Consider the following 23,180-nt stretch of genomic DNA (forward strand, 5'->3'; position numbering starts at 1 on the left):
AAACAAATGGGAACGTATTTTTATGTTTTGCTTTGTAAAATAACAAAGAAAATTAATACTGTTTCTGTAAAACAACAGTCCATGCCTCTCACACTTAAAAACATAAGCCTTTTTTCCTCTACACAGTAAGGAGATTTACCTTTAGTAACAACATGCAAACAATTTGCCCTTTTAGAGATAGCAAAAAACATGGGAAGGAAATGTACTGCTGCAATGAATTTTAAAAATCTCAGCTCAGAACAGGGAGTTTTCAGCAGAAGGGAATGTAGTCAGCAGCAAGTCCTTTCTCAGCTGAAAGCTGCAAGAGTGGTTGTAAAAGATGAATGAGACCCTTGCTTACTGGGGTGAAATGCTTTTAAAGGACAAGAATCTGCTTATCTTTGATTGATTGCTCAGTCTGATACTTTCCTTTATAAAGTTTATTGACTACAAGCCCATAAATCAAAGAAAAACAAATCACAGGTTCAATTTGGGGGGCATTGACATCCTGCCATCTTGCAGCAATAGCTTAGAAGTCACAGGGCTGGGAGAAGGAATATGGGGGACTCATGGAGACAGAAGTATCTACTGCAGATAAACTACCATTTAAAATTTTGAAACAATTATTCATTTTTGCCTTATCACATTTTTAAGTCAAAGGAAAAATGCAGACAACCAAGATACCTAGGTTATTATTTTGAAGTCCTTAAAGGCAGAATTTACAATTAAGAGACATAATTCTCACTGTGCTCCTCCTCTGGTTCTGTGAGATTACAGAACCATACCCACACAGCCCTCACCCGCTGTAATAATGTCACATTTACAATTTAAACTATCAAAGCAAGAATCGTATTTCTTTCAGGGGGGTTTGAGGGCTTGGGAAACTCAAAATCTGTGTACTGCAACACCTCATACAGTTGCATGTAAAGAAGGAACCAGCCATAGATCTTGCTCATATGGGGCATACAGTACAATATGACAGCATGATAATACAGATTAATTTGTGCCATTGACCTTGACGCACTATTCTATTGTGTATTCTCTTAGAGTCAGCACTCGGGTCACTAGAACATCTGGTGTTTAACAAAAAAATCCCATTCTGAAGTGCTAAATGTGTTGAAACAAATGGTACTGTACTATCATTATACAGTGCAACCTCTCTGCTAGGGGTCTAATTTCAAGGCTACCCTGACTGAACTACATTATTATTAGGGGTTTTGTAATTCACATCTTGCCACAGTACACAAAATACTGAATTATCAAAAGTAGCCTTTTAAAACCCGGTTGTGTTCCACGTGACTGGGACTGACTGTCACTTTCTTTCCATTTTATCTTTGGAGACATCTGGAAGGGCTAAGCCTGCACAGTGCTGAACAACCTGGCCTCGACCCAGCAGAACACTTCAGCATGCACAGTATGTGTATACACAGCCCCTGTGTTTCAGCAAGACATGCTTTTAGGTTATGCATATGCTAGAGCACCTTGCTGAAGGTATGGACTGGCTTCATCACACTGTTTAGAAGTTGCACAGTGCTCAGTATTGCATCTACCCCATCCTACACCCCATTACATTCAGCTTGTGCTTGAATCTATCCTAGTGCTTGTTTCTGGGAAAAGCTGATACAGCCTTTTACAAGGAGGCTGAAGATCTGAGAAATGATTGGTAGCAAAGAGTGGCAGCTTTGTTTTACAGGAGTATTTACATGTTGTTTAACATGAAAAAAAGAGCAAAGGGTGATGACTCTGCCCAGCCTCACCATCCCTCTGACACCACTGCCATCCCCGTGCCTCCCTACCACCACTCTGCTAGCTCTGCTTCCTGCAGAGATTCTCCATGTAAACAAACATAAAGGTTATTTTTGTAGGATCCTTGGGAATCCCACAAAGCTTCCATGGGAAGGATTAAGCGTTTGCAGAGGTCTGATGACCTTTACCTGACCTGAAGCAGATTGCAATGTCAATTAGCATTTCAGCTTTCCCTGTTAGTAAGGACACACACAACCCAAGCTGGGCTCTTCCCACTGTGCTGTGCTTGGGCTGTGAGTCACGGTGGGCTGATTCTCCCCCACTTCACAGATCTGCAAATTTATGTCCCAGCAAAACAAGTATAAAATGCTACTACTCTACTTTTGCACCTAATTTTCTCTTGCTCTGCAAGCATGGGCAGAAAGGAAACATACTAGTAGGCAAGTACTATGTGTTTGACAATACCAACATGCTTTTGATAAGGTGAAAAAATCCTCACTGTCAAAAGCATGGAGAATTGCTATAGGCATTTATGAACTAAAACGTGTGAGTCTCAAAGCCTGACATAGGAACCAATAGCTTCAGCTGTGAAGAAAAAGGAAGACAGCAAAGGTGAGCATGCAGGCATATTTAAAAGAGCAAGGGATGCACGTGCTGAGCCAAGCAAAGACAGGGCAGCAGCAAGAGACTCAAGGTCATTCAGCACAGGAAAGCAGCAGCCCAGAAAACGCCTTTGACTCACAGCAGGGCTGGAGAAGGAGGAGAAAGTATGTGTTGTGCTGTGGCTTGAGCCAAGGTGAAGTAATTTCCAGTTGTTTCAAACGAGATTTCTGCCATGAGGTCTCAGCTGATCTCCATGACAAGTTTATATATGGTTACTGAAAAAAAGAAAAAAGTAAAAAAATCACAAACATGACACCACTCAATGAGAAGACAGCATTAAGCAATCAGTTGCCAAAGACCTAATCCCATTAACAACTTCTAAGATTTCAGCCATCAGTCTGTAGCTGGCAGCTACAGGAGAACTGAGTACAATGAAACATCTTTTAAACATTATTTTTTTCAGGCCATCTTCCTGATCTTTTATACTTGTTTGTTCTGCAGTTTCTTAGAAGTTACAACTGCTGAAGGAAGTAGAGAAAATCCAGAAAAAAAAAAAAATAACCTGCTCTCCTACGCAGCTTCATGCCGCTGGGTCAGTGATTAACAAAGACAAGGTCCTGCTGCAGGGAAGCTAAATGGAGTTCATTATGGACATGAAAGTTAGCAGGGCCAAAAAGGTGAGACCATAGGAAAGAGGATGAAATAAGAGCCTAACAAGTGTGGATTTTACTCCTTCGGTGCAATAAGGACAGCTTTCAACTACCAACTAGTCCAGAAGAAAATCTATCTAGACAATAGTTTAAGATAGCTATTGTCCTATATACTACAATCGTTTTGTTTTGCATATACTCAAGAAAATTAAAATTAAAATGTGTTGCTTAAAAAATTTGTGTTGTTCTGCAACGAGAAATTTTTGATTTGAGGATTGTAATTTGGGGTTTGTCCTTTTTCCTGGAAAAATTAGGAAAATGGAAGCATTTAAGTGGAGCAGAATGATGCCATTAAACCTGGATGGGGACATCTACCTCAAACCCTCACAAATCTATGAGTTTGTTAGCCATGCTTACTGCTTGAGTGCTTTGGAAATGTCAGTGCTTCCTGGGGGTGCTTCCTGGCAGCAGCAAACTGACTGGAGAAGGAAACTACAGACAGGTTGCTCCTGTGACACTGAGGGAGCCTGGAACTACAGCCAGCAGACACTGGGATATGAGCAGATTTTCTTGGCCCTGAAGGCTGTAAGCAATAGCCTGTCTCACTCACAGGTAATTTCTCACCACACACTGCACTGCTGGGTACCTGGGCAACACTAAAAGGATCAGCTCTCACAGGCTGCCATATTTTCTCCCCAGAACTGGCAGTGACTAATCTCTCTTTCGGTACTTCTGCTTTAGGACGTTTCCACTTTGATTTTACATTGGCACTAACCCCATCATCACTAGAGAACCTGAAGTTTTCTGCTACACCTGCCAATGTCCTGTAGGACCCAAGAGCCCATATGGCTTCACCACAAACCTCCCACAGAGATGTCTTAGTAGGTGGCAGCCAAGTGGTGACATGAAGCACTGGCTACTACAGAAGTTCTTGGAAGTGGGGCTCACCTGCAAAAGGCATATGTGAGGTGGGCTAGAAAATCAAGTACATCTCCAAATAAGATATCTGATTAATCTCAAGAAATCGGAGTTATGAAAAGTAACAAACAAAAGTCTCAATGAACCTTCAGTTCACAATAGATCAAAGGCTCTTGAAGAGGAGTGAGTAGGCAAATACCTTATGCAGAACATGTATTCCAGTAACTTCAGGGTGTAACAAAGTTTCAGGGAAACCAGAGGATGAAATGTGCTCGGAGGTCCTTGGTTCCAGGACTGTCTGACACCTAGAAAACTGTGAAGGAAAGAAAAGTGGATAAACAGCTGATCAATAGTAATATATTACTTAGCCCCTCCAAGTAACCATGTCAAGGATCTCTGCAGAGATTAGCTCTGCCAGTAATTTCACCTGCATACCAACATCTTTTTTATTTCTTTTGTCATTAGTGTTTCAATGTGGTATAAATTATTAATCATAATTCCACTTTTGCAAGGAGTGGAATTCAGACCTTTTATGAGATATTTAGGGGGTGATCTGTTGTCTAAGCAACCCTTAGAATAGGCAGGACAAATCAGATGTAAGAGTAAATTAATGTGGCATTAACTTGTTTCCAACAGCTTGTTAATGGAAACAAATTCAATAAGCATCACATCCAAGAAGGGAGAAACTGCCCCCATTTGTACTGTTGTGCAAAGCAAACCTCAAAATAAAGCAAGAGGATGGACACAAAGAGCTACTTATCATGAGCCTCCCTAAACAACTGCAGTCTCAGCAGGGAAGACAGGGATGAAATAATGCACATCTGAGTAAACCAGGCAAGAATAGAGAGGAGCCAATGGGAAAAAAATGTAAACTTTTAGTAATCATTAAGAATTTTGATTAAACTTCCTAGGACTTTAGAGCCTCATTGAGGCTGGTACACTAGTGCTCTGTGATTTAAAATTCTTAAGGATTTGGGTGAAAAATCTGTCTTGTAACAGCAAAAAAAAAAAAAAAAAAACCTAAATAAACCCAAATAATACTGAAATAATAGCAAAATAACTACCATATTGGCATATAGTGATAATCATTTTAAGAATATTGCTAAACCATGTAAGATCTTGAAAATATCATACTTTTAACTTTGCTCCCCACTGTTACATGCTCTCAGACTTGAAGAGAAAATGAAGAACCTTATTTTGCTCAGATAATAACAGTTATAAAAATAGATTAACTGTCAGTATCATGAATTAGTATCACACAAGTACAGAGGCTCAAATAATAGGTTTAGGCCATAGGCAAAGGAGCAAGAACACAAAGCTTATGCTTTGACCTGGGATAGGTTACCCACATCACCACTGCAGAAAAATGCTTGCCAAAAATGAAATTTGTATTTAATAATTCTGTGTGCTTTTTAAATCTGTATTTTGTTTTGTTCTACATGGAGATAGTTTTTGATATTAAACCATTACGCACTAGCTTCAAAAGCTGATGCTCAAGATAAAAATCTACAGCTTTTAGTTCATGCTTTCAAGTTTTTTTTTCTCTCTCCTCCTTTTTTTTTTTCTTTTTTTTTTCCTTTTTTTTTTTAAAGAACCTCTGAAAGTCTAAATGATAACATGTTTCAAGTAGCTGCTCCTTTCCTGGAGTTGAACAAAATTGAAAAGATCAAAGTTAGTGCAATCTCGTTCAAAGGTGAAGAGGTGAAATCTTATGTGTGCTGGAGGATCAGAGCAAAGGAAAATGTACAATGCTTAGTGTGCGACACCTGAAGCCCACTTTCATCAAGGTACCTCATTTTCATCTGAATTCAGAATGTATTTCATTTAATGGTAAAATAAGGAACAGCATAGGATTATCTTGGTTACAAAGAAGAGAAGCCCTTGCTCAACACTAAAAAGTAAACATCACAAATAGGTGAAAATGGTCAATTTTTTTTAGAATTACAAAGTTCACCACATTAAATTCTGTATTCGTTCTTTAAGCAACATTTATATAATTGAGTAAGATGAAGCCATTACATTCAAAATGTTTCAAGAATCATACCACTGTTGATAGTTTCTGTTGAGTTTCTTGAAAAAAACACTGTGTTTTGAAAAGGGCTGCAGAGAGGGACATCTAAAAAGGGTATGTTTTTTTCCATAAATCTTCATGTGACTGATGGGCCCTGACATAATGCATCACAATGAAATACAGCTGCCAAAAAAGAACTTCAAATTAAGCCCTTTTCTAGAGAAAGAAAAAAAAAAGTGATAAGAAAATAGGTACCTTTTCAGCAAAAGCTTTTAAAGCTTTAAAAGCACAGCAAGTTAAAAAGTTCTCTCAATTTTGTCTAAGTAACTAGAAGCTAAATGGGGGGAAAAGGGTGTGAAAAATAATGCTCCAGCCTCTGTGAGAACTGGAGACATACTGAACACAAGACACTGTTACACAGGAAGAAAAGATGATTTTAACGTCCTACTTTGTCATTTTCAAACACATGGAAGATTCACTTTCAAATTATTGGGAAATGTGTTACATTATGCTAATAATGCTAGTCTAAGAATGTTTTAAGCATAAACATGGACTTAGACATGGCAAAGTGGCCACATTCAGAAGCTGAAGTGAGTCACATTTAAATTGTGTTTTTTTGGCTATGCAGAGTTTCTTTTGTGCTATTGCTATAATTCCTAAATTCCCAAAGCAATTTGCTGCCCAAAAGCAATAGGCATTATGTAAATATTGTCTGTTGCAGGTCAGACCTTGATCTGAAAACCAGGTCTTCTCAGGAGTACTATAAAAATCTTTCATATGCAGCCTGATAGGAGCCATCCCACAAAGCCAAAAGCCCCTTTGTCAAGGATTCTTTCAGCACATTCACACCTAAGTTCCCACTTTTGTTCTCTTTCAACCTCAACCTTCACAGAAAATCTGCTAAAAAATTGTTGTCTTCCAGTGGTAGGGACAGAAAATGAACTGCTGAAAGCGGAGCATGTTGCAGATGCTGGGGTTTGCAGACTGGGCATGGACTGAGGTTCAGGGACATAAGAGACAAAGGTGACAAGACACACAAAGGGAATTTAAGAAAACTCATGCAGGCTACCTCCAGCATCATATTTGTGCACGATTAGACTGGATGCAGCTGAACCTGATGCCAAACTACTGCCTTATGCTAGGTGAGAACTTATGGCATCCAAGCTTCAATACCTCCCAGATTAGAACATTTCTAATGGTTCTCCTCTTGGCTACATAAACTCCATGTCCATCTATCACAAAGCATGATCTAAAACACACATGAGCAGGTCCAAAAGGTGGACACAACATATTAGTTCACACATGTTAGCACAGGGAGAGTAGAGAAATTAAGCTTTCATAATTTCTTTTCTATGTTTCAGGCCACCATTCCTTATTTCACATTTAGGGTGCAGGAAGAATTGATCTATTGTCCTCCATCTGTTATCAGACTCTTGCAATTAATCTGAGGAGATAACTGTGAAAGTGCTGCAGGTAGACTAAATCTCTTGATGTCAGGGAACCCCAGCACATTTTATAAGCAATGTTACATTGACATAAAATACATATCACATGCAGCATGCAGCGGCTGACTTGCAAACAGAGATTGTGCCGACTGTGTCTTTATGCTTGAATTTGCTCTTGCATTTTGGTAGCATGTAGACAGCTCTATTTGCTGATTTGAAAGGGTTGAGCTGGGATTTCAGACTTCTTCTGAAGCACTCCACAGAACTGACTTCAGGTATTTCTTTAACCGAGAATTTCTGCAGCTTTCAGATGCTCCCAGCAAATGTTCAAAGCTCGCCTACACACCAGTCGTGAACATTGTGTTGCCAGCATAAAGATGGGTTTTAGTCATTGAAGAGCATGCTGCCAGTGCTGTGTTCTGAGGCACAGCCTCTGCTTCCACAGGACTGTGCCATCCATCTGCACAAGGGAAAACACGCGGCCAGTCGCTGCCTCTGGCGCCCGCGACAGTCTCACAAGGTGGGGTAATAGATCAGGTGTATCAGACTGTTATTGTTCCTGGCTGTATTTGTATTTGTTATGGACTATAAACCCTGATGATCCCATGAAGGGCTGTGACCATGAATCCCAATTGGCTGAGCAGTGCTATTTCATGGAGGGACAAGTCCGGCAGTAATGAATTCAGTCAACATAATGATTTCGGTTTCACTGCACTGCTCTGCTTCCTGGGAATCTGCAGAAGATGAGTGACTGTGTCACAATCATAAATTCAGGCACACACAATGCTGAAACTTCTTATAGAGCTTTAAGTCCCTGTGAAATGTCAGACTAATAAATATGATGATCGTATTTGCTATTTGGCAAAAGTATTAATTAACCTGGAAAAGTTAATAAAAATATATTCCCCAAAATTATGCAGCAGAGAAAATATTTTTTCTTATTCATGGTTATATGAATGCAAAATGCCATGGGTTCTTCATCTTTAATACCTAAGGGATTTTTAAGCATATTGCTTCCATAAAACTTGGTTCATCAGTACAGTACACAGCCCAGATATGCATATTTAATTACTCTGAAAGTAATTTACTTGTACAGATGGTGGCATTAGAAGGTCTTACTTCCATTTAAATTACTTCTATTTGAAAAATAATGTTATTTTGCTATGAATCTTGAGTGAAGAATTCACTCTTATTACAGATGAATAATACTTTTCAATTGTAATTAATCTGTGACTAATCTAATACTGCCTAGATAAACATTTTATCTCCAGTTTTACAAATCAAAGCATTCTCTTTCCAGAAGGTTGATCTAGTAGTATTTTATATCCAAACCTGTAGACTGGGGAGGGGACCCCAGTCTGCTCTTGGGGCACATGAATAAAAAGCCACAGAAGAATTTGTTGAACATCCCTGAGACTTCCCAAGGCAGAGATGTTACAAAATTGTTTGCATCTTTCTGTAAGATTAAGCAGGGATTAAAGCAAAAGGGTGCACTTCAGGAAAATAGCTATCAGGCATAAGATTTCAGGAAAACAGTGACTCAATGGGCATGTGTGGACTTTGGGGGAAGCTTTAATGGGCAAGGATCCAAAATATTCTGGTCAGCGAGCCCTCGCAGCAGTGCAGGTAGCAGGCTCACACCTTTGCCATTTCTGTACCCCCCTGCACCACCCAAACAACAGCAATTCCCAGGAGCAGGCAGGTAACAGGGGCAGGGAAAGCTAGCAGCATATTGCATTACCTCTTACATGCTTCCTGGGAAATTATGTCTGCTTCTTCAAGTGAGATTGTTTTCTTGAACAGCTCTGTAAAAGGTCTACATGTGTTTGTTAGGCTTTCTTCACTGAGCCCCCATCTTCATTCAAGCAGTGGCTCTCTTGAAGGGGGCTGATGTGCTCTGCCTTTTCTTTCTGCCATCTCTCTTCAGGACAAAACAATTTTTGACAGCTGATCTGATTTTTCAGGCTTATCCAGAATAGGCATATTTGTCCCCTCTATCTATGTAACTTTAACATTGTGATCTCGATTTAATGCTGCAAACCCTGTGGACCTACCTACTTCATAGAGCTGGAAAGCACCTAAACTTCCCAGAGAGATTTGGGGGAACTGGAGATGATGGGTGACCTGAGCCACAGTAAGACTGACATGTTTTTATCACTTTAAAATTAGGAGGAAGGGGTAGAGAGGGAGAAGAAGGGGAAATGTCATAATCTTGACCAGCAATGTTGTACAACCCAAGCTGGACTACACTGCCTGGAGTGCAGAGGTTTCGCCCAGGGAGGGCAATCAGGTGCCAGAAGAGAGAAAAGGAACAGGACACATCACTCCATGAATAAATCTGCTCCTGCTTTAGCAAAGGAGCTGTGGTGCTCTGTGTCTGGCATTCAGCTTGCTGACTGCTTTTCTTTTTAATTATCCTAATTAGGAAAAAACTTTACCTCCTTTGGCTTTCATATATTTACACTTACACAGAATTTCCAATAGCATCTTTTTCCCAGGAAATCTAAGCACATTCGCTTTCACTGAGTTCAAAAAGCATCAAGGTCACATCTTTTCCATTTTGAATTTTTGTTCTTTCAAACCGTCTGTGGTTGCTGCATCTCCAAGCAGATACCCAGCATTCACATTATCCTAGCCACTGCTTCAGACTCCAGCTGCCAGGGCTGCACCAAGCTGTGCCCACAGACTTGCACCCTTGCATTCTTGTGCAAGAAATGCTTGGAGCAGGGAAATGCTCCTGGGCTTCTCATTCCCAGCCCTTCAGCAATGCTTTGCTCCAAGGGATGTCTCACCAAGTGTTCTTTCTTCAAGGGAATGGGATCCCTACTTGTCCTCACCCCTTCCTAGGCAGGGTGACCCCACAGACTCCTGCCATCCCACTCCTCCAGCCATGCTGGCTGCAACCCTTCAAAGACCCCTGGAAGCCATGTGCCAAACTTCAGCAGTGGATCCAGGTGTGCCTGGTTAACAGGTGGTGCTGAACAAGCTGGGGAGGTCAAGGATAGCCTGTGTCTGTAGCTGGAGAGAGCAGAGGTTGCACATAATAGTCCTGTGGAAGTATAGGAATAAGAGAAGGTGAGTCAGGAATTTGGAGAAGATGGGGAGTACATAGATGCAAACTGTAGGATGGCTGTGGCTGAGCTGATCCCAATTACAGTATTTCTCAGTTTAAGTATGCCATTTTAAAGCATGGAAATTCAAGGCTCCAGTTTGTATTTTATGACACAGAGCCAAAAGCCCAAAACAGAAGAAGCATCTTAACAGTTCTGTTCCTTATTTTCATACAAATTCACACACTTGTAGTCATACGCATATAAAGTCAGCCTTAAACACAAGATCCATGGTAGGTTTTTCAACAAAATAATCCTTTAGACACTGATAAATCAAGCAACAATGACACTGGGATATCATAGCATCACTAAAAATGTCACCACAGTTAACAAGCCTGCTTGCTTCAACAAAAAATATTGGTGAATAATCATCCGTCAGTTAGCAACGCTAAAAAAAACATGCCTGGTGTTCCTTGCCTAAAAATGATGGGAGTGGAAACATTGTTTTCTTGCCAGGTTATTTTCATTTCAGGAAGAGAAATAACCAGGGGAAACATGGAGAGAAGAATAAATAACAAGAAGCAGTATGAGGGGAAGAAATCCTTCATAATTATGCCATTGCCTCTGCCTTTCTCACTATCAGGTTCCTCCCTGTACCACACTGTGCCAAGCCACTCACATGCCGGGCATCCTCCAGATGAATCAACACAGTGGCACACAGCCTGGAGCGCACATCAGAGGCACAGAGGAGGTGTTTGATACTATTTTATGAACAAATCTGAGACAAGAGCTTGGTAGGGGTTTTTTTTGGAGGAGGAGGAGTAAGGAAAATAAGATTGTATGCCAGCTTGGGAGGCAAAACATCTCATTATCTTTTTAAAATCTGTATTAACCACAGACTCTGTTCTGCTTCATCCTCTAAGTGGTAAATCTAAACAGCACACATGCAATCTGTAGATTTGCTCCTTTACCCATCACTCAGAAAATATAACATGAAAGACTGCCTGCATTAATCCAGGCTCCTGCATCTGTCCTGACTGCACACTGGGGCAGAGGGCCTGAACTGGGGCACTGTGCTGCCTGCAACATGTGGAGGGAGCCCCAGGTGCCACCAGGCAAGCATGGCCAAGTACCATCATCCCAGCCAAGCACAGAACTCCTCCCTAATATGGGAAAAACCTCCATTTTTGGCAATCTCACCATAGTAATTTCTTATTTTGCTTTGCAAAGCAAAATCAACTGATTATGTCCACAAGCCACCAGGTATGACTACAAGCTATAACCTCCCAGTTGCCTGGCAACTTCCCTGAAACCAAACCACAAAGACTTCACTTTTATTCAAAAGCATTGGTGATGAAACACAAAAGCTTTTTCCAAACTATGCTGATGAAACCTTAACAGCTCTTAAGACAAGTTTTCTCACCAATAAACATCCGCTCAACGGGAGATGACAGAAAAAGGACTTCTAGGGCCCAGCATCACAAGCTGACACAAAGAGAGAGCTCAAAGGCTCAAGTTCAAGGCCCAAGAACAGAATTAATCTACTGCATGTTCAGCCTCTTCTACCAAACGTTATCAGCACAATTGTGTTCTACTGGTGAAAAGAGGATGTCAGGCCAAAAACTTGATTGTGCCCCTTACCTTTTAAGAAGCAGAAGTAATCCCCATTCATAGGCAGGGCAGTGCACCCAGCTTCCTTCTGGCTGCAAAGTCTCCCCTGCAAACACACTTTTTTTTTTTTCTTTTATTTTTCTTCATCTAAAATAGAATAACCAGATATGGCAACCATTAATCAAGCAAATAATAAACTTAGTATCAGCCAAGGGAGAAGACAGAAGCTGAGGAGAGGCAGACAAAACACTCCAGCACATCTCCAGTGGAATAAATGAGACTTTTCTGCAACTGAACTGTAGCTCATACAAGATCCTCACAAAGAATGAAAATTACCATGTTTCAAATATTCCACTGGTAAAAGAGTTTGATCAACAAGTCATCCGGCACATAGAATATTAGTATTTGCACATATATTGTCATGTGTATCAGAGACAGAAGTTTTTATGCTAAGGTGTGGGAGAGCTCCAGAGGTGGAATGAACACCTCCAGCTTGCCCTTTGTGGCTCTTGTTTCCCAGCCTACACCCTTGCAGCAACAGAGAGCTTGAAACAAAACCAGAGCCTCCCGCTAGGGTAAAGAGTGAAATGCAAACACTTTCCTATGCCAGACTGAAGAACATGACTAATAGACACTTTCCTTACATGAAAACATTTCCCAGTGCCCCAAATACATATTTTCCCAATTAAAGGCTGACATTAGACTTCAGAGATAGGCTGTGTGTTTTAGGGGATTTAAGGCCTGGGTGGACTTAAACATGGACATTGAAACAAAACTGACTGACTTTCTACATCAGACCACTGGTTGAGTGGGACATATCCCTTAAAAAAACACGAAGTTTTGATAGGCATTCCACCAGTCTCAAAAGGCATCCTTTTCTGTGCCTACCTACCTTCACTCCCAAAAACATGTGATGTACTCAAGTTGTAATTTTCCTGATTTTAACCTAAATTATCTGGGGGGGTTATATGCATTTTTGCTTCATCCTCAGCCATGTTACAAGTCTTCAGGTAGTGGTCATCTTTACTATATCTAGTTATTTATGCATCCAGTCCCTTGCTGTTAGTTTATCATATTTTTACTGTAGATTCAAGTATGTTCTATCCAGTCTCCTCACAGGAAAAATATGCTTTTATTACGGGAGGGGGGGAGGGGGGAGGGTGCATGGGCTTAGATAAAAAACTCACTCAAACTCCAACACTGTCAGTGATATGAAAATGAATTGTTAGATAAAAGATGTTTTCCCCCTTGTGTTTCTCAAATGATTCAAAAGGCTTACAGAAAAAGAAGGATGCAAATTTCAGGAGGAGTAAATGGCTGTGTGGTTCAGGTAATGGATGTGTTTGGGCATGTGTGCAGGGGGGCAACTGGGGGTGTATTTGCCTTGTTTGTGTATACATGGACTTTCTGAATGCCATAGTACTATGGACAAACTGTACAAGCCCTAAACAAACTTTGAAAGCTTAAAATGCAGTAAATTATGGGGTTTGTAAAAGCAGAAAATAATCAGTAATGGTAACTAAGATTGATTTTATACTTTAATTGAGTGCTCTACCCCAAAACAAGTTTTCACTAAAAAAAATCACCTGATGTTTACAGGATTATTTATTGTACCTTTATCTATATTACAGATGCCCGTATAAAAAATGAGCTATTATTTTTAGGTCTTATAAATACATACATTAAATCATGAATCACACACAGGTCTGTATGCAGCATGTCTCTGTGACAGTCACTATTTTTCTTGTACAAAATGTCTGTAAGATGCCTAGCCGGAGACTGCTTTTGCTGGCTAAAAAATAATCAGTTGCAGAAAGCTCAAACTTCTGTCAGCTGTATGAAATGAGAAGGCAGAAGGCTATGCCCCTCAGTATTTTTATTACATGGATCAGGAAAACAAATTTCAAGAATTAACAGTGCAAATTTTTAAATATGCCAGAGCATGGCAATTCTAAGCACTGTTACAAGTTACAGCAAGGGAAAGGTGTTGCTTTCAGATTTGGAAATGCCTGCTACAGTCTAACCTCTTTGTCAACATGTTTGCAGTTTTGCAACATCCATTTCTAAGTGAATTACCTTATGAAGGAAACCAAAAGGCAGAAAACTAAAGAAATAGGGGTCAAATTCCTTCTGTGAGATCTACCTTGTAAAATTATCCAGAATGTAATAATACCATGTTATTGACTTAGGCACAGTTCCCTGTGACATGCTGCAGCTGACCTGTAATTTTTATCCTACATGTTGCCAGCACTATTAAAATGACACTTGTGAATGTAAATTAAGCTCACAAAGGGGACAGATTGTATGATTCTGGTTTCTCTCAGATGCCTGTAGGCTATCACAGGTTCCATATGTGAAGTAATTATGTTCACTGAAGGAAAGAATAAATGCTGTCAAATTGTGTACTGAGAGAGAAAGCAGCTATTATATTGCAGTAGTCACTGGAGCATTGCCTTAGAAAGTGAAAAGATGTATAAGAAAATAATAAAAAAGAAAAACTGGAGCAGAGCTATATTAAATATAACCTTTAAATGAGTATCTGCTTTTGAATACATATTACACAAAGCTAATATCTCACAAATAAAAGCATTTTACCTTTTTAATCACATTTTCTTTCTCACATCTAGAGAGCACAGGGCAGAACATTTATTGGAGGGGTAAAGGACAGGTGGAGCATCTTTCAGCTTTCTGTGCTTCCTCAGGAAGAAGAATCCTCCAAGGCCCCAGAGATGCTGTCCCCATCTCCTTCCCCACCACAAACCTCCTCCTGTAGGAGCTGTGCAGTGGCCAGCCTTCCTCCCCAGCAGGCAGATGTGTCCCAGCCCTGCCTTCCCACCCATCCATCTCTTCTGGCCAGCTCCAAACCTCTGCCTGCCACAGGCCCGAGCGAGGTGCCAAGGTGGGGCAGGAGCACTTCTGAAGACAGCCTGCTCTGCAGCACCAAACCCTGGCTGCACAGCCTGCAGCAGGCTTGGAGGAGGTGAGGCTTCTACCATGGAAGCCAACATAGCTGCTAAAAGGAAAGGCAACACTCCCATCACCTCCACAGCTGCAGTGTGGTCCTGCTCTCCTGCACCTGGGGAGGTGAGCCTATATTTAGACCAGTGAGGTCACCAGTGAGCCAGCACAAGAGGGGAGAGAATACTAAGCTGGGAAAATAGCTTTTTTAAGCCTTTCATTTAGAGGGAACCAAGGACACCAGAAGCAGGGAAAACTGAGTGCTTGTGTGGGTTTGGATTTTCATCCAGAAATGAAACAAGGAAAGAAAGGAAGTTAGGATGCTCTAGAAACAAAACACAAACAGGAAGGCACATTTTCTTAAAGGGTTGTAACTATGGATGTAGAGGTCATGAAGGAGCCCAGAACATAGAAAAACAGAAGACTGAATTCTTCCCTATGTTTTTACTGCTTAATAGGGTAGCATCACAAAGTTTGGCACTCTGGGGCTTGAGTGCCAAACTTTGTGATGCCCCCTTCCACGGCAATGGAAAGGGGGTATTTCTGCAGTGTCCCACTAGTGCTAGTTCTGCATCTCTGCGGTCTCAGGCTTAACGTGCTGTAAGAATTAACCAAGGGTGAGTAACTTCCCAACACAGCTGCCCTCCACCCTGCCCAGCCTGTGCTGTTGTTACCTGCATGCCTGTCACTAACCTGGCTGCCTTACCAGCAGCCCGTGCTCAGGCTACAACTGGCTGCTGTGCAGTGCTGAGGAGCAGAGCTGGCTGGAGATGGCACAGCACAAATATTGGCAACTCACTGAATGTGCTCTGTGCTCAGAGAGTGGCCTGTCTGTGGCTGAGTTTGTCTGTGCTCACCTGATACCCAAAAGCTGGTATGTCCAGGAGACCAAACCTTTCACACTGCTCTCTGATGTGAAGGCAGCTCTTGGGGAAGCAAGGCACCTGATGGAGCAGAGGAGATGCCTGGAATCTCTCAAGTCCTCCTCCCTCTCCCAAAGCCACTATCAGCTCCTGGACAACATGGTATGAAAGCAGTCCCATTAGGTCTACAGGGTCCTTTTCTAAACAGGTCATTTTCCTGGTTGTCACCATGAGGTAATTTGGGTAACTAACTTATATCCAAGGACCTGTCCTGATTCTGGACAAACATTTTACAGGAAACGTGATGATCTGCCTCGACCAACAGCTCTCCCTTGAGTCCCTGGTCAGGGCTTCACTACCCATCAAATTCTCATGTTCATGGGAGCAGTAACAAGATATTAGGTAATGGCATGGGTTTGTCTCATCAAAGCCACAGCTTGCAGCAAACCATTCTGTGTGTACAACATCACATTTCTGCTTCTGGGAAATTAGAAACTGTGGCACTTTTTTTTTTTTTCAGTTTCTTAGGTTAAAAAATCTGACGCTCAGCTTTTGCAGTCTCTCCATGGAAGCCATTTTACTAACTGCATATTGCATTTAGTGGAGTTGTTCAGCACAGAGGAATACTCTGCACTGAACATTGTGCAATTGTCCTTGGTTGTTTCTGGGCACACACATCTCCATTACTGAAGGAAAGGGCCACCAGGCTGCCCCACACACTGCTGCCATCAGACACAGCACAGCTCACATGTCTCTACCTAAACTCTCTCTATATGTTAAAATATGAGGCTTACACCTGAATTGCCCATCAGGACCAGGGCCTGGCACATCCTGTCACTGTCCTCTATGTGCCCAGGAGCAGGATAACAGCCTGCCCCAGCCCTGCTCTGTCTTCACCTTGACTGAAAGGGCTCCCAAATCACTTGGGTTTCTCTACACCCAGCACTGTGAAGAAAGAAAACATGATCCCATGTCCTTATTTTGGCAATTGCTTTTCCACTTCTGTTTCACTTCCTGGCCAGCTACCTCACTCATACCAACACCCTCCTCTGCAGTACCAAACCTCAGGGATCCTCAGCAAAACCAGCTAGCTTCCTCTTTGTTCGAGGCCATCTTGGTAACAAAAGGGCTGCAGCACAGCCCAGTGAAGTGTCCAGATGCAGATATCAACGCAAACTCTTCCATCCCATGCACCAGACCCACCTCATGGCTCACTACTGTGAGCAGTGGCTGAGAGACAAGAGGAGACCTCCCTGAGCAGAGCACAGCTTGAGCACCAGCACAGGGCTGTGGGAGGAAGTCCCAGCCATACCCCCAGGACAGTCATCTCACGGTGTGTAGGGGCACAGAGCCCTGTGGCCCCCCATGCTGCCAGCCTGCAGCACAGCTCCCCAAGCCCCCAGCCCTGGGAGACACACACCCTGCCACTGAAACCCTCCCAGGAGAGTTTTCTGGGGAGGGGGTGCTCGTGCACAAATGAACCATCTCATTGTGCAGCCCATTAACACCAGCTGGTCACGGCTGGGTGGGCAGTGCAATGGGCAGACAGACAGCCTGCCTGCTTCCAATTAAACACAGGAGCAGTCACACAACACACTACTGCAACTTCTTCTTGAATAAAAACCCCTTTGAAATCAACTACCATTTCCTAAGCAGCTGAAAACTATTAAACAACTGTTTGCAGGGTAGCTCATGTCATACGTGGGAGGCTGAAATGTAATGTAGAAATGAGAGGGTTTTTTCTGGTTGGCAGCACTGACAGCAGCTATAATGTATGACTCTTTCAGATGCAGCGTGGCAGAAGCAGGGTGAGGATCATCCAGTGCTATTCACTAGAGAAATTGTTACATATAAAGAGAAGGCAGAATCAAGGATCTCAGGATCGTGGCAGGAAGGAGGGGCAGGGAGGAAAAAAAGGAAAGATGTGGTTTGCTTTTACAGTTTTAATAAGGATTTGTGGGGTAATGTTGTGTAAAGGTAATACAGCTGGATCTTTAATAATAATAACTAGAACCAACTCTCCATGTTAACTGACCTTTAAATATTATTGTCCCTTTCAGTTTACCAAAAAGACATTCACTTCATGAAAGATGTTACTCAACTCTGTATAAAGATCCAATAGGCTAAAATATGCTAAACTGACATTTAGAATTATCTCATAACACTTTTTTATGATAACTCGTATTCTCCCCATGTGACTTGAATGTGAGGGTTTGGGTTCTTTTTTTCTGAAGTATTTTGAAACCATTTCAAATAATAGGCAGATATTGCCTGGACATTCAGGCTGTCTGTAATGATATTAGGACCTTTCTCAACAGCTGAATAATTACTTCCTTATCATGCTCAAGGCAAGTTGAAATCACATGCCCTGCTCGAGATTTAAACCTCCATCACACAGGTAAAGAAAGCATTCAGACCAACGTTTTACATACATAACTGCCTTTCCTACAATAATGAAAGCATCTATGGTGTGTTGCCCTGATAATCTGTGAAATCAAGACAACTGGGAGCACCAGAAAAAGACCCACACTTGGTTGGGGGGGAAAGGCAGTGGGACTCAAGTAAAGGCAGATGTATTGATTCTGCCTATGTTGCAGCCATTTCCCAGGTCCCGTTTCAGACACAGCCATGCAGAATCTGGCCACTGCTTTGGGCAGCACTGTGTCCTGTGTGCTGGAGCCCTGGCTGCTGCCCCAGGGGCTGTGTGTGCAGCCCTGTGCCCTGACACCCCACCTGCTGCCCCAGATCACCAGCAGACACAGCACTCCTGTGTTGAGCAGGCTCAGCACTACTCCCCTTCCAGCTCTGACTTTCCTACACTGGTGAGAAAGTTCTGGCCTCCCGGTCCTCCATCCCCAGCCACATACTCCAAGCACACCTCCACATGTACTGGGCACCATAAATCCTGTTTGAGAAAACAAGAAACAAACATTTCTCATTCCTTCTTGTTCCTGTCATGCATAAGAGGAAGAAGTTCAAGTTCTGAAACTCTTACACCTGACAGAAAGCAGAAGTCACCAAGCAACAATAAAGAATAAGCCATCCTTGATTTTTCTAAATTCAGGATTTTCTTACCCTGCATTTTCCACTCCAGGGACTTTCCTCCCCTGGCTACCACATGTTATAGCTCAGCTACCTCAGAATCTGGTAGGAAATGGGTCCTTTTCCCCAGACATCCTTCAGTGCCAAGAGGAGGGAAAATCAGCAGATTACCAATGTGCCAAGAACGTGGAAATGTAAAGACATGGTAAAGTAACACATGATAGTAAACACCATCCAGCAATCCACTTTGGCATTCATGGTTATGGTATTTCATAATGCAAGAGGAAGGACTGGTCATTACTGGGACAAAAGACTGCTAAATTATTAAAAGGAACACATACACCATCAGCAAAGAACTGAAATGGAAGCTACAAAGAAAACCAATGTCTTATGAGAATTTTAGTATTCTGTGATTTCAGCAAAAGAAGCAAAGATAGAAGAGACAAATTATGTCATAAGTGGAAGAAGGTTAATTTCTGTAAACAAAATGTTACAATATTTTCTAAAAAACACATTCTAGATACATAGATACAATGTTCATAGGATGTGTTTTGGTGAGCTCTTCCTTTACAATATTTTAAACATTAGCAATTAAAGGAGACAAACCTGATTTTTACTTTGATGCTGCAGTTCATTTCAATTGAGCTAGCAGCAAAGTACATGCAAAATCTAAACAGAAGACTTCAATAAAATGCTTGAGAATCATAGCGTATCTAGCTCATGTTCCACTGTGGAAACACACATTATTTATCAGTTTTACATCTTCCAGTGAATTTAAAAAAGAGCATTATCTCTTTTCTTATTTCAATATTTGTTTAGTGAGTCCTGGAAATTCTAGGTCAGGTATTTTGCACTAAACAACAACAACAACTAATTATCTTAGAAATCCACAGTGATAAGAAAAGTGCACAGTAAATATGTCATAACCAGGCAACAGCAGAAGGTAAGTTTTTATTTCATTTGCTGTGGATTGCACAAGTTGCTAAATGTTTTCTGGCAGGTGTCCTTCAAATTCCAAAAATAATGCATCTATTTTATGGCATTATCTCAATTTCTATTATATTTGTTGATATCGTTGCAGTGAAACCATATTGTTATTAAGGTTATCATTACAATAGAAATTTGTATTGGCTTTTAAAAGCTTGTTCTATTTTATGTGTATATAAATAGGAACATTATGATCACACATGATTCCCATTTGTCCTTGCAATACTCTTGACATTGCTGTAAATGGAAGCAGAGCACAAAGCCCTTACCAGGGCTTAAAATATTGCCCCTTTGATTGGCTGCACAGAAATCAGTTTTGCTTTTGTCGTGCAAAATCTGACCCTGATGGTTATATACTCCAAAAGGTACAAGCTCTATGTTCTCTTTCCCTTTGACCACCAAGGTGGGTCTCTGTGCATCTCTATTTGTACAGTGTGGCAACAGCAAGCACCCAACATGCACCAGAGGACTGATTTTTGAGGATTTTGAAGTGTCTAAGAGCAGTGAGGTTACCAGTCCCAGGTGCACAGTGGGGAAAAGCAAGGGGTGCTGTCACCTCCAGGGGGTTCCTGACAGGATGTGTGACACCCCAGGCTCTCCGAGTGTGCAAGCTGTGCTGTGATTTCTGGAAGTGCAACACAAAAAGCCACTGTGGGCACTGATGTGCCTCTCCAGCAACAGGAGCAACCTAGATTTACACCCTTAAAGACAACCCAGCCCAGACTTCTACCTGTGCCCAAGAGGAGCAGCCAGGTTGAAGATGGGTGCCTGGACCAAGCCCGGGCTGGGCAAAGGAGGCCAGATGTGGTGGAGTAAGAGTGACTACACCCTGAAACAGAGATAAGGCCCTTGTGCAGGATGAAAAATCTTCAAAAATCATAAGCAAGGAGTTTTGTTATTGAAAGTAATTAATGCCATGACTGCTGAGAAATCAGACAAGTTCAGATAATTTCCCGTCACCTGATGACCAGCTAAAGGCTGTGAATATTGAGAGCAATTATTTTTTTTTTCCCAGATAAGATGCAATTTAATTTCAGCATCTTGAAATGTTTTACAGAGTGCAGTTGTGTCTCCTCCTTGCTGACACAACACCCAGTAGTTCAGGGAACACTAGGGCATGTGATTACAGGGCAGATCCCAGTCAGATACACCATATAATTAGGGCTGATGTATGGTGTGCTATGCTCTGAGAAAACCCAGAGTCTGGTCTAAAAAGTTCTCTGAATTGGGGTAATTACAATATTAATCACAATCCATTGAACTAAAGTGGAATTAAATACAAATTTTCTGTTTATATAGTAAATGCTGAATAACAATAAGTTAGCAACAGCATTTTGGTCTGGTTTAACTGCCTAACATCTGGAGAACATTATTACAGAGTCATCAGCCATTTGGCCAGTGCCCAATATGAAAGCAGTTTTACCCTTTTTTCTCTAAACATCAGCACACCCTCACCAGAACACACATATTTCTCTTTTCTCAAAATAATCTCTTAAATAATTTCAAATATTGTAGATTTTAGATGGGGTAAGCCACTTGTTTCTGTTTAGAAAGCAAACAAAATTGGATCAAAATAAGAGAGCAATTTTAAATATCTAATTTAAGCAAAGATCATGCTGCTTATGAGAGCCTGTGGTAAAGGCAGTTGTTCCAGCTATTTAAACAATATGATTACATGGCATTTCACAGGATGGAAGAGACAGATTACCAGAAAGTTGAAAACTGTGTGCCCTTGTTCCTATATAAATATGTACACATAACATATCACTCGTTACTACCAAATTTATATGAAGTATAATTTGGTCTTTATTACAGTCGCTGAGCCTGAAAAGAACCTCTTTACTTATGAAGAATCCCTTTTTTTTCCTATAGTAATGAAAAAACACAGTTGTCAGCACAATATCCTGACATTCAGGATGCCAGCCTGTCTATACCAGAGTCAGATGTGAAAATAAATAGATATTAAACTGTCAGTCAATGAAATTACAAAGTCAAGAGCAGCTCTAGCTGCGATTCTGTGCGTTCTGTTTGATGGACACAGGTGTTTAAGTGTTATGAAATCCAGCAGAGCCTCAGAGTGAATAATGCACCTTCCAGCAGTTCTGTCCTAGCCAAAAGAACTGCAGTGAGTCCCCTCTCACCCTGAGGCCGCTAAGCAGTCAATGTGCCCTAAGAAAGGGGACAGAAAGGGGACAGAAAGGGGACAGAAAGGCCTTCCAGGTTTAGCAGAGCTAAAGCCCAAGACAGTGTCTGTTACATTGAGGAATTGCAGCTACACTTCTCTCAAACTGGGAAGGTTAGTCCCACTGGCTTTGCATACAAATCTAAGGCAGATGCCCAAAATCCACATCATTTATTTATTATTCATAAGGCACTTAAAGTCAATCATCTGTCACTAATAAACATTAACACTATTAAAAATTAATGATCATTTTACAGCATGCTGAGACAGATTCTTCTTTCTATTTGATGAGTATTGGAGCAAAGTACATTGCTTGCATTTACTGACTCTGAAAGTGTTTATGCTTTGTATAATGCTGCTACTTCAGCTGCTCCTCTGAACACCAGTGACCCCCTTCTCTTGGAATGCTAAGAAATTATCAGTCTCATGAGAGAAGCTTGAAAGGATGGTTTTAGCTACAAATATGTATTTGCAGGAGGAAAAATAAATCCTGGATTCAAGGTTATCACACATAGCACAAGCTTTTGTGATGACAGTGCTTTTTTGTCTCCCTTTCCACTTTCTGCAGAACAGTAAGGTGTCTGTGATGGGGGACACGTGTCCCTGTGTTCCCCACTGTACAGGAGGGTCCTGTGCTCAGGCAATATACCACAAGTGGACAATGAGGCTGGAAATAACAGCTCTTACAAGACTACCTGAGAGTCTCACAAGCTGGAACAAGAAAAGGCTTCCTGAAGAGCAACTAAAAAAGCTAACTTCACCAAAGGTCCACACAGTGTCGCAGGGCACTTTCTTCTCTTAGTGGGTGGGAGGCAAAGCCCACTGCTAAAGAGGAAGAAAAAGCTTGCACCTTAACCCTCAAAAGGACATTCCCTCTAAAAGTAAAAATGATACTAAACCCTTCATCTTTTGTGTTCACATTTTCAAATATAAATCTTGGGGAATCCCTTTATGCATTGCTGTCTTCACAGGCAGAACTCATAACTCAGCACTGTTTCCTAACATATGCTCATCATGTTTTGCCCTGCTTCTTATTTTAGCAATTATATAATTGTGGAAGTGCTGTAACTATATTATAGGTAATCACTTGATACACAGTTGAGTCTCCTGAAATGCAGTTAAATAAATCTAACAA

General features: G+C 41.4%; 1 protein-coding gene across 6 annotated transcripts in view; it reads right to left on the reverse strand.

Annotated features, from left to right (window-relative positions):
• The window catches only part of PTBP2 (polypyrimidine tract binding protein 2), a 214,187-nt gene that overhangs the window by 151,617 nt on the left and 39,390 nt on the right, over positions 1-23,180 (reverse strand). For all 6 annotated transcript variants that reach the window (XR_011680590.1, XM_071436211.1, XM_071436210.1 and 3 more), the window contains exons 7-9: positions 12,044-12,160; positions 4,096-4,209; positions 2,468-2,603 (exon numbers count right to left, since the gene is read on the reverse strand). The gene's annotated coding sequence lies outside the window, so the exon portion shown is untranslated. The remainder of the gene's footprint in view (positions 1-2,467; positions 2,604-4,095; positions 4,210-12,043; positions 12,161-23,180) is intronic.

The sequence above is a fragment of the Agelaius tricolor genome, unplaced genomic scaffold (genome assembly GCF_023055355.1).
Source record: "Agelaius tricolor isolate 1412-34295 unplaced genomic scaffold, bAgeTri1.0.p SCAF_11, whole genome shotgun sequence".
Lineage (NCBI taxonomy): Eukaryota > Metazoa > Chordata > Aves > Passeriformes > Icteridae > Agelaius > Agelaius tricolor.